Below are 13,697 nucleotides of genomic sequence, written 5' to 3' on the forward strand. Positions count from 1 at the left end.
TCTGTATCGTGTGTCATGGTTTAGATGAGAAGCTGCTTCCATGGCATTCTTTAAAACTGTCTACAGTGAGATTTACGGTACTAAAGGTGTGCAGGCAGAAGGTAACATCGCTGAAGCCACGGTAAGTGGTAAGTGGGGATGTGACAATAAGTGATGATTTGAAAGTATATTGAATATTGTCACTGGTATGAAAAATGTATGCACTCACTAACTGTAAGTCGCTCTGGATAAGAGCGTCTACTAAATGACTAAAATGTACTTGACTGCTGACAAGCAAAACATTTCGAGACTATATCATCAGTGGACTAATTAACAAAATACCAAAATGCTTTTGGAGTGGAGTTTTCCTTTAAGAAAAGCTGACATCCCTGAGTCTCCTGGTTGTAATAGGATCCTCAGTGGAAGAGCTAGCTATCCGATCACGAATCCATCAAGTTAATGGGAAAAATGAGAAAGGCTAGCTATCACTACCTCACTTTCAAACCATTGTGAACCAATCCTACCAAGAGTTGCTGAATATCTTCTTATATTCAACGGGACTATGATCGGCAAATTTTGTATGGTTCAAGATGGCGGTTACACTAATCCAATGCTTCACCTTAAAACATAACATTAAACCATGAACATTATCCTAACGCCATTAACCCTTAAAGGAATGTTTGTATTTGTTTTATTAGTCCTCTGTTAATACAGTGTTTTGAAGATACAGTGGCTTGCAAAAGTATTCACCCCCTTTGGCATTTTCCCTATTTTGTTACCTTACAACCTGGAATTAAAATGGATGGGTTCCGCTGGTGTACAGCAATCTTTAAGTCATACCACAGATTCTCAATTGGATTGAGGTTTGGGCTTTGACTAGGCCATTCCAAGACATTTACATTTTTCCCCTTAAACCACTCGAGTGTTGATTTAGCAGTATGCTTAGGGTCATTGTCCTGCTGGAAGGTGAACCTCTGTCCCGTCACAAAACTCTGGAAGACTGAAACAGGTTTCCTTCAAGTATTTCCCTGTATTTAGCGCCATCCATCATTCCTTCAATTCTGACCCGTTTCCCAGTCCCTGGCGATGAAAAACATCCCCACAGTATGATGCTGCCACCACCATGCTTCACTGTGATGGTGTTCTCGGGGTGATGAGAGGTGTTGGGTTTGCGCCAGACATAGCATTTTCCTTGATGGCCAAAAATATCAATTTTAGACTCATCTGACCAGAGTCACTCTGACAAAGCTCCAGAGTTCCTCTGTGGAGATGGGAGAACCTTCCAGAAGGACAACCATCTCTGCAGCACTCCACCAATCAGGCCTTTATGGTGGAGTGGCCAGACGGAAATCACTCCTCAGTAAAAGGCAAATGACATCCCACTTGGAGTATGCCAAAAGAAACAAGATTCTCTGGTCTGATGAAATCAATATTGAACTCTTTTTGAACTTTGAATGCCAAGCGTCAAGTCTGGTGGAAACCTGGCAACATCCCTACATGGTGGTGGCAGCATCATGCTGTGGGGATGTTTTTCAGCGGCAGGGGCTGGGAAACTAGTCAGGATCGAGGGAAAGATTAACAAAGCAAAGTACAGAGAGATCATTGATGACAACCTGTTCCAGAGCGCTCAGGACGTCAGACTGGGGCGAAGGTTCACCTTACAACAGGACAACGACCCTAAGCACACAGCCAAGACAATGCAGGAGTGGCTTCGGGACAAGTCTCTGAATGTCCTTGAGTGGCCCAGCCAGAGCCCAGACTTGAACCCGATCTAACATCTCTGGAAAGACCTGAAAATTGCTGTGCAGCGATGCTCCTCATCCAACCTGACAGAGCTTGAGAGGATCTGCAGAGAAGAATGGGAGAAACTCCCCAAATACAGGTGTGGCAAGCTTGTAGCGTCATACCCTAGAAGACTTGAGGCAGTAATCGCAGCCAAAGGTGCTTCTAAAGCACCTTTGCTTCTAAAAGTAAAGGGTCTGAATACTATATTTCTGTTATTTATTTTTAATAAATGTGCAAACATTTCTAAAAACCTGTTTTCGCTTTGTCATTGTGGGGTATTGTGTGTAAATTGATGAGGAAAACAAATAATTTAATCAATTTCAGAATAAGGCTGTAACGTAACAAAATGTGGAAAAAGTGAAGGGGTGTGAATACTTTCCGAATGCACTGTACATTTCATTCTACATTTCATTTTAGCTCACAATCAAGGATGGCTATGTATTCCCTCCACCAGTTGTGAAGTGTTGGCCTATGACTATGTAGCCTTGTGACACTGTTCTACTGGACTTCTCAATGACCCAAGACCATCTCAGTTAATCCCTACCATTGTGACAATGAGATGTCATAATGCCGCATCAAATGTATATTATCCCAGAGGCTTGGCAGACACAATGTAAGTAACTTCATTTATGTCCCCCTAACTGCCCTGAATACCTCTGTTGATCCTACAGCTATTGAATGCAGTCATGTGCCTATGAACCAGAGTTACACTGTTAGCACTGAGGCGGTGTGCCCTGGTAGGAAGTCCACTGTGTGTAGCTCCCCGTGCACTATCAGCTCCAATATAAATAACAAGAGCAAGTCTACTTCTGATAAGCTTTCCAGTAAAGCATTAAAAACAATCAAGCAACCCAGAAAAGTGCTAAAAATAATTGCCCATATTAACATATGTAGCCTAAGAAACAAGGTTAACTTTCTTGTAACAGATGACATTCATATTCTGACTATCTCTGAAACTCACTTAGATAATACATTTGATGATACAGTGGTAGCTATAACATCTACCGAAAAGACAGAAATTGTGTTGCGGTTTATATTTAGAACCACATTCCTGTAAAGCTTAGAGAGGATTTCATGTTAAATACTGTTGAAATAATATGGCTACAGGTTCATCTGCCTCACCTAAAGCCCATTCTTGTGGGAAGCTGCTATAGACCACCATGTGCTAACAGTCAGTATCTGGATAATATGTGTGAAATGCTTGATAATGTATGTGATATCAACAGAGAAGTATATTTTCTGGGTGATTTAAATATTGACTGGCTTTCATCAAGCTGCACACTCAAGAAAAAACCTCAAACTGTAACCAGTGCCTGCAACCTGGTTCAAGTTGTCAGTCAACCTACCAGAGTAGTTACAAATAGCACAGGAATGAAATCATCAACATGTATTGATCACATCTTTACTAATTCTGCAGAAATTTGCTTTAAAGCAGTATCCAAATCCATAGGATGTAGTGATCACAATATAGTTGTCATATCTAGGAAAACCAAAGTTCCAAAGGCTGGGCCTAATATAGTGTATAAGAGGTCATACAATAAGTTTTGTAGTGATTCTTATGTTATTTGCTGGTCTGTGGTGTGTAATGAGGAGCAACCAGACGCTGCACTTGACACATTTATGAAATAGCTTATTGCAGTTACTAATAAGCATGCACGCATTAAGAAAATGACTGTAAAAACTGTTAAATTCCAGTGGATTGATGAGGAATTGAAAAATGGTATGGTTGAGAGGGATGAGGCAAAAGGTATGGCAAATAAGTCTGGCAGCCCAATCGATTGGCAAACGTACTACAAATTAAGAAATCATGTGACTAAACTAAATAAAAATAAACTATACTATGAAACAAAAATTAATTATATAAAGAATGACTTTGGAGCACCTTAAATTAAATGTAGGAAAAAAGGCTCCATCATTAATTGAATTAGATGGCTCATTCATCACAAAAGCCACTGATATTGCCAACTACTTTAATGACTTTTTCATTGGCAAGATAAGCTATCTTAGGCATGACATGCCAGCAACAAATGCTAACACTACATGTCCAAGTACAGTGGGAAAAAAAAGTATTTAGTCAGCCACCAATTGTGCAAGTTCTCCCACTTAAAAAGATGAGAGAGGCCTGTAATTTTCATCATAGGTACACGTCAACTTGAACAGACAAAATGAGAAAAAAATATCCAGAAAATCACATTGTGGGATTTTTTATGAATTTATTTGCAAATTATGGTGGAAAATAAGTATTTGGTCACCTACAAACAAGCAAGATTTCTGGCTCTCACAGACCTGTAACTTCTTCTTTAAGAGGCTCCTCTGTCCTCCACTCGTTACCTGTATTAATGGCACCTGTTTGAACTTGTTATCAGTATAAAAGACACCTGTCCACAACCTCAAACAGTCACACTCCAAACTCCACTATGGCCAAGACCAAAGAGCTGTCAAAGGACACCAGAAACAAAATTGTAGACCTGCACCAGGCTGGGAAGACTGAATCTGCAATAGGTAAGCAGCTTGGTTTGAAGAAATCAACTGTGGGAGCAATTATTAGGAAATGGAAGACATACAAGACCACTGATAATCTCCCTCGATCTGGGGCTCCACGCAAGATCTCACCCCGTGGGGTCAAAATGATCACAAGAACGGTGAGCAAAAATCCCAGAACCACACGGGGGGACCTAGTGAATGACCTGCAGAGAGCTGGGACCAAAGTAACAAAGCCTACCATCAGTAACACACTACGCCGCCAGGGACTCAAATCCTGCAGTGCGAGACGTGTCCCCCTGCTTAAGCCAGTACATGTCCAGGCCCGTCTGAAGTTTGCTAGAGTGCATTTGGATGATCCAGAAGAGGATTGGGAGAATGTCATATGGTCAGATGAAACCAAAATAGATATTTTTGGTAAAAACTCAACTCGTCGTGTTTGGAGGACAAAGAATGCTGAGTTGCATCCAAAGAACACCATACCTACTGTGAAGCATGGGGGTGGAAACATCATGCTTTGGGGCTGTTTTTCTGCAAAGGGACCAGGACGACTGATCCGTGTAAAGGAAAGAATGAATGGGGCCATGTATCGTGAGATTTTGAGTGAAAACCTCCTTCCATCAGCAAGGGCATTGAAGATGAAACGTGGCTGGGTCTTTCAGTATGACAATGATCCCAAACACACCGCCCGGGCAACGAAGGAGTGGCTTCGTAAGAAGCATTTCAAGGTCCTGGAGTGGCCTAGCCAGTCTCCAGATCTCAACCCCATAGAAAATCTTTGGAGGGAGTTGAAAGTCCGTGTTGCCCAGTGAAAGCCCCAAAACATCACTGCTCTAGAGGAGATCTGCATGGAGGAATGGGCCAAAATACCAGCAACAGTGTGTGAAAACCTTGTGAAGACTTACAGAAAACGTTTCACCTGTGTCATTGCCAACAAAGGGTATATAACAAAGTATTGAGAAACTTTTGTTATTGACCAAATACTTATTTTCCACCATAATTTGCAAATATATTCATAATAGAATCCTACAATGTGATTTTCTGGATTTTCTTTTCTCATTTTGTCTGTCATAGTTGACGTGTACCTATGATGAAAATTACAGGCCTCTCTCATCTTTTTAAGTGGGAGAACTTGCACAATTGGTGGCTGACTAAATACTTTTTTTCCCCACTGTATATCTGACCAAATTATGAAAGACAAGCATTGTACTTTTGAATTCCGTAAAATTAATGTGGAAGAGGTGAAAAAATATAAATATATTAAAAAATATATTGTTGTCTATCAACAATGACAAACCACCGGGGTCTGACAATCTGGATGGAAAATTACTGAGGACGATATTGCGGACGATATTGCCACTCCTATTTGCCATATCTTCAATTTAAGCCTACTAGAAAGTGTGTGCCCTCCGGCCTGGAGTGAAGCATAAGTCATTCCGCTACCAAAGAATAATAAAGCCCCCTTTATTGGCTCAAATAGCCGACCAATCAGCCTGTTACCAACCCTTAGTAAACTTCTGGAAAAAATGGTGTTTGACCAGATACAATGCTATTTTACAGTAAACAAATTGACAACATACTTTCAGCATGCTTATAGGGAAGGACATTCAACAAGGACAACACTTACACAAATGACTGATGATTTGCTGAGAAAAATTGCTGATAAAAAGATTGTGGGGGCTGTTTTGTTAGACTTCAGTGCGGCTTTAGACATTATCGATCATAGTCTGCTGCTGGAAAAACGTATGTGTTATGGCTTTACACCCCCTGCTATATTGTGGATAAAGAGTTACTTGTCTAACAGAACACAGAGGGTGTTCTTTAATGGAAGCCTCTCCAACATAATTCACCAGGGTAGCTGTTTAGGCCCCTTACTTTTTTCAATCTTTACTAACGACATTCCACTGGCTTTGAGTAAAGCCATAGTGTCTATATATGTGGATGACTCAACACTATACACATTAGCTACTACAGCAACTGAAATTACTGCAACACTTAACAAAGAGCTGCAGTTTGTTTCAGAATGGGGGGCAAGGAATAAGTTAGTCCTAAGTATTTCCAAAACTAAAAGCATTGTATTTGGCACAAATCATTCACTAAACCCTAAACCTCAACTACATCTCGTAATGAATAATGTAGAAATTTAGCAAGTTGAGGTGACCAAACTGCTTGGAGTAACCCTCGATTGTAAACTGTCATGGTCAAAACATATTGATACAACAGTAGCTAAGATGGGGAGAAGTCTGTCCATGATAAAGCACTTCTCTGCCCTCTTAACAACATTATCAACAAGGCAGGTCCTACTGGCCCTAGTTTTGTCGCACCTAGACTACTGTTCAGCAGTGTCGTCAGGTGCCACAAAGAGGGACTTAGGAAAATTGCAGTTGGCTCAGAACAGGGCAGCAAGGCTGGCCCTTAAAAGTACACGGAGAGCTAACATTAATGATATGCATGTCAATCTCTCATGGTTCAAAGTGGAAGAGAGATTGACGTCATCACTACTTGTTTTTGTAAGAAGTGTTGACATGCTGAATGTACCTAGCTGTCTGTTTAAACTACTAGCACACAGCTCGGACACCCATGCATACCCCACAAGACATGCCACCAAGTCCAGAACACACTTTGGGAGGCGCACAGTACTACATAGTGCCATGACTACATGGAACTCTATTCCACATCAAGTAACTGATGCAAGTAGTAATATTAGATTTAAAAAACAGACAAAAAAACACCTTATGGAACAGCAGGGACTGTGAAGCAACACAAACATAGGCGCAGACACATGCATAAACACACACGATAACATACGCACTATACACACACGTACACATGGATTTTTGTACTGTAGAAATGTGGTAGTGGTGGCGTAGTGGCCTGAGGGCACACAGTGTGTTGTGAAATCTGTGAATGTATTGTTATGTTTATAAAATTGTATGAACTACCTTAATTTCGCTGGACCCCAGGAAGAGTAGCTGCTGCCTTGGCAGCAGCTAATGGGGATCCATAATAAATACAAATACAAATACTACATAGAGACATGACTACATGGAACTCTATTCCACATCAGGTAACTGATGCAAGCAGAATAATCAGGTAATGGAACAGCAGGGACTGTGAAGAGACACACACAAAGGTACAGACACGCATACGCGTACATTGTAATATTTTTGTATGGTGGTATTATACATTTTGTATTGTCCATTTTGTATTGTAGATAGGTAGTGGTGTTATGATGTTATATGATGTACTGTTTTATCTGTTGTTTTATATGTAATGTAAGTGCTTTAATGTGTTTGGACCCCAGGAAGAATGGGGATTCCAAATAAATACAAATACAAATACAAATAATAGATTTTTGAGAAATAGAATCCACACATGGGGGTGGCTTCACCTCAATGTATTTTTACATTTTAGGCATTTCAAATACAGTCACTCAAGAGGTATGAATACAGAAAATATTCATATCTCTTGACTTATTCCACATTTTGTTGTGTTACAGCCTGAATTTAAAATGGATACAATCTATGTTTTTTCTCATCCATCTAAACACAATACCCCATAATGACAAAGTTTTTTAGAAATGTTTTCACATTTATTGGAAATGAAATACATAAATATCTAATTCACAGAGTGAAAAGAAGGAAGCCTATTCCAAAACATGCATCCTGTTTGCAATAGGGCACTAAAGCAAAACTGCAAAAATGTGGCAAAGACATTTATTTTATGCCCTGAATACAAAGCGTTATGTTTGGGGCAAATTCAACACAAAACATCACTGAGTACCACTCTTCATATTTTCAAGCATGATGGTGGCTGCATCATGTTATGGGTAAACTAATAATCGGCAAGGACTATGGAGTTTTTTAGAATAAAAAGAAATGGAATAGAGTTAAGCACAGGCATAATCCTAGAGGAAAACCTGGTTCAGTCTGCTTTCCAAAAGACACTGGGAGACAAATGTACCTTTCAGCAGGACAATAACCTAAAAAGACAAGACGACATTGAAAGTTCCTGAGTGGCCTAGTTACAGTTTTGACTTACACTACCGGTCAAAAGTTTTAGAACACCTACTCATTCAAGGGTTTTTCTTTATTTTTACTATTTTCTACATTGTAGAATAATAGTGAAGACATCAACATTATTAAATAACACATATGGAATCATGTAGTAACCAAAAAAGTTTTAAACAAATCAAAATATATTTTATATTTGAGATTCTTCAAATAGCCACCCTTTGCCTTGATGACAGCTTTGCACACTCTTGTCATTCTCTCAACCAGCTTCATGAGGTAGTCACCTGGAATGCATTTCAACAGGTGTGCCTTCTTAAAAGTTAATTTGTGGAATTTATTTCCTTCTTAATGTGTTTGAGCCAATCAGTTGTGTTGTGACATGGTAGGCGGGTATACAGAAGATAGCCCTATTTGGTAAAAGACCAAGTCCATATTATGGCAAGAACAGCTCAAATATGCAAAGAGAAATGACAGTCCATCATTACTTTAAGACATGTAGGTCAGTCAATACACTGTCTGTGATTTATTTAGAATTCAAGGCACACTTAACTAGCATGGCTACCAAAGCATTCTGCAGCGATACACCATCCCATCTGGTTTGGGCTTAGTGGGACTACCATTTGTTTTTCAACAGGACAATGACCTAACACACCTCCAGGCTATTTTACCAAGAAGGAGTGATGGAGTGCTGCATCAGATGACCTGGCCTCCACAATTCCCTGACCTCAACCAAATTGAGATTGTTTGGGATGAGTTGGAACGCAGAGTGAAGGAAAAGCAGCCAACAAGTGCTCAGCATATGTGGGAACTCCTTCAAGACTGTTGGAAAAGCATTCCAGGTGAAGCTGGTTGAGAGAATGCCGAGAGTGTGCAAAGCTGTCATCAAGGCAAAGGGTGGCTACTTTGAAGAATCTCAAATATAAAATATATTTTGATTTGTTTAACACTTTTTTGGTTACATCATGATTCCATATGTGTTATTTCATAGTTTTGATGTCTTCACTATTATTCTACAATGTAGAACATAGTAGAAAATGAAGAAAAACTCTTGAGTGAGTAGGTGTTCTAAAACTTTTGACCGGTAGTGTATATCGGTTGGAAAATCTATGGCAAGACATTAAAATGTCTGTCTAGCAATGATTAAAAACCGAATTGACAGAGCTTGAAGAATTTTTTAAAGTGTAATGTGCAAATATTGTACAATCCAGGTGTGCAAAGCTCTTGGAGACTTGCTCAGAAAGACTCACAGCTGCCAAAGGTGATTCTAACACGTACAGTATTGACTCAGGGGTGTGAATACGTATGTCATTTAGATTAGTACTGTGGAGTAACTTAAATGTTGTTGGGGATGGATCGAAATTGACAGAACGGTTACCTGGAGGAAAATGGGGGAGGGTCATCCTTTTTCAATTTCAGTCAAGGGGAGTTTTATTTGTAATTAATGGAATATCAATTTTTCTCAGTGTTTTAGAATTAGTTGCTAATTAGGCTATATATCAATGTGCCCGATGCTGCCCCTCATCTCTAATTCTCCGCTGGGCATGCAATATCAAGTGTACATATAGGCTATTTAAAGACAGTATTGGCTGTCTAAAATAAATAATGGATGATTAGGCTTTATAAAATTGATTTATTATACTTTTTTAAATGTAGATGTTCCAAAGGTCTGCATCAGTGGCTTGTAGGCTATGCGTGGAAGCCAGGAGATGCTAAACGTGTTTATGTTAATTAAGGGTCAATTTTCTTGAGAATCACCAGCTGACAAAATGTCATGACCGCCACAGCCCTAATCGCAATCAAATGATCCATAGCCTGTTGGCTATAGGCTACGAAGTGCATGCTCGGAGAAGCACAGAGCAAAGTTATTATTAGGCCTAGTCCCAAAAACATTCAGCACTGGCTAGAGAGCGTGGAGATGAGAAGGAGGACCGGAGGTCAACTTTGATAGCTTGCTACTACTATAATAGAGTTTTATTAAAAAACAATATGTTTCTTAGCCATTATGTATTTATCAGAGTTATTGACCTCACAATAAGACAGATTTGAGTAAGTTATATTGTGGTGCTGAAACATGAAGCAGCAGCCGCTGCAAAATAAATCGGAAATGGACAGCTCATGGTTCTGAAATAATTCATTTCAACGTCTTCATTTTAATGAAATTAGGGTATAGGCTGCTATATCAATAGATGTGTCTGTCAATTCCTCCCACTACCATGCACTCTTTAAATAGCCTACCTCCATATCAGTGAAGGGCTGTTAAATGAAAACCAAGACTGGAATTGAGGGGGTATGAGAAGGTATCCCATAGGCCTACCTTTTATTAAAGAAAATGGCAAAAAGCATAGGCCTACCCATTGTTAGTTTAAGATTTTGAAGAAATTAAACAGATCCGATTATATAAAGTGATCTATAACAGTGCTTTGGTCCATGATGCTTTATGCTACAAACAAGCTGTAAAATACCCGGGAAAGATGTGACTCCGATGCATATGGGAATATCCTGGTTTCGTTTCTTGACATTCAGAGGCTGCGCTACAACCTTCTATAGCCGAGGAGACATAAATAGACTTTGCTTGGGAAGTAATCTAATTCTGTCACTATCAATTGATTAAGTTATTCACTTTCTCGACAATAGAATATGTTTAAACCCAGACAGTTTTTAGGGAAACGTTTGTGACCTTCTCTCGTTGGGTTAAGCCATGGAAGAAGAGTAGCCAGCAGCTGAAGATTACATTTTTCTGCATCAGAAGGCCTTCTCTATCTGGGGTGGAAAGGTAGGCCTTACGTTTGAAGGTACCATGCTCAAATTCCTAATGACTTCTCAGATTAAATTATTTGCAAACAGGGACATTTTTGTTGCAAACAAGACACACTGATTTGGCATTGGAGAAATATGATACGATGAACACATTGGCCTATCTTTCTGTTCTTTCTTAACCTGTAATTCTTAGCCTGTAATTTATGTAATTATGTTATTAAAAAAGATTCTGCTAATATGTAAAATTACGTAGAATTGCATGACATGATCATAAAAGGCAATTTTTTCTCGGATCTGCAAATATGATGAGAGATTCATGCAATGCTTTTACTATAAATAATAATAATTATTATTGGTCATTTAGCAGACGCTCTTATCCCGAGCGACTTACAGGAGCAATTAGGGTTAAGTGCCTTGCTCAAGGGCACATCGACAGATTTTTCACCTAGTCGGCTCGGGGATTAGAACCAGCGACCTTTCGGTTACTGGCACAACGCTCTTAACCAGTAAGCTACCTGCCGCCCGATGTGGCCCAGAAGTTAATTGACAGCATGCCATTGCAGAGGTCTTGAAATTGAAGGGTCAACACTGCAAATATTGACTCTTTGCATAAACTTAATGTAATTGTCAATAAAAGCCTTTGACACTTATGGAATGCTTGTAATTATACTTCAGTATACCATAGTAACAGCTGAGAAAAATATCTAAAAACACTGAAGCAGCAAACTTTGTGAAGACCAATACTTGTGTCATTCTCAAAACCTTTGACCACGACTGTACATGAAATGGTCAAAAGAGCGCCGATGTTTTGGTTTCTATGTTTGCTAGCAAGCTACCGAGGAGGCTGATGAGTCTGTGTTGTTGAAAAAGCTTCCTGTCCACTGGACTATACGTCACGCAAGAAACAGCTCTTGAAAGACTCACATCGTCATCTGCTGACTGGAGTGGGTAACGCAGTTTGGGAAAATATTCACTATACTGTGTTCATTCTGCCAAATAATATCATGTCATTTCAAAATATGGTGAGCTGGATGGTAGACAGGGTTGATCATGGTGAGTTGGATGGTAGACAGGGTTGATCATGGTGATGGTGAGTTGGATGGTGGGATCTGAGAAATGAGATCTTTCCATCCCTACTCTTGTCCATGGTGGTCTGCCAACCCACAACCTTCTGGCCCGCAGCCCTTTGCACTATCAAGATTATTGCATTGCCATGTAAGGATTATAGGACGAAGAACACTTTATAAAACTGTATATCTAAGGCTCCTGTCTGTCTAATAAGTGAAGGTAAACGGTAGACATGTTCTCTGCTATCCAATTTGTTTTAATTATTATTTTGGGTATAGGGGAGGGTCACTTGTCTTTTGTCTTTTTAAGTGTTCAGGGAAGGTTTAGGTAAAATATACTGAACAAACATATAAACACAACATGTAAAGTGTTGGCTGAAATAAAAGATTGCAGAAATGTTCCATACGATCAAAAAGCTTATTTCCCTCAAATGCTGAGCATTTCTCCTTTGCCAAGATAATCCATCAACCTGACAGGTGTGGCATATCAAGAAGCTGATTAAACAGCATTATAATTACACAGGTGCACCTTGAGCTAAGGACAATAGAAGGCCACTCTAAAATGTGCAGTTTTGTCAGACAACACAATGCCACAGATGTCTCATGTTTTGTGAGAGCATGCAATTGGCATTCTGACTGCAAGAATGTCCACCGGAGCTGTTGCCAGATAATTTAATGTTCATTTCTCTACCATAAGCCATCTCCAATGTCGTTTTAGAGAATTTGGCAGTACATCCACCCAGCCTCACAACCGCAGACCACGTGTAACCATGACAGACTAGGACCTCCATATCTGGCTTCTTCACCTGTGGGATGGTCTGAGACAAGCCACCCGGACAACTGATGAAACTGTGGGTTTCCACAACCGAATAATTTCTGCACAAACTGTCAGAAACCATCTCAGGGAAGCGCATTTGCGTGCTCGTCGTCCTCACCAGGGTCTTGACCTGACTGCAGTTCGGCGTCGTAACTGACTTCAGTGGGCAAATGCTCACCTTCGATGGCCACTGGAGAATGGTGCTCTTCACGGATGAATCCCGTATTTCAACTGTACCGGGCAGTGTCGTGTGGGCGAGCGGTTTGCTGATGTCAACGTTGTGAACAGAGTGCCCCATGGTGGCGGTGGGGTTATGGTATGGGCAGGCATAAGCTACAGACAATGAACACAGTTGCATTTTATCAATAGCAATTTGAATATACAAAGATACCGTGATGAGATCCTGAGGGCCATTGTCGTGCCATTCATCTGCTGCCATCACCTCATGTTTCAGCATGATAACGCACGGCCCCATACCACAAAGATCAGTACACAATTCCTGGAAGCTGAAAATATCTCAGTTCTTCCATGGCCTGCATACTCACCAGACATATCACCCATTGAGCATATTTGGGATGCTCTGGATCGATGTGTAGGACAGCTCCCGCCAATATCCAGCAACTTCGCACGGCCATTGAAGAGGAGTGGGACAACATTCTACAGGCCACAATCAACTCTATGCAAAGGAGATGTGTCGCGCTGCTTGATGCAAATGGTGGTCACAACAGATACTGACTGGTTTTCTGATCTACGGCCCTACGCTAAAAATAAAGTTATCTGTGACCAACAGATGCCTAT

This window comes from Coregonus lavaretus (genome assembly GCF_964263955.1).
Source record: "Coregonus lavaretus genome assembly, chromosome: 8".
Classification (NCBI taxonomy): domain Eukaryota; kingdom Metazoa; phylum Chordata; class Actinopteri; order Salmoniformes; family Salmonidae; genus Coregonus; species Coregonus lavaretus.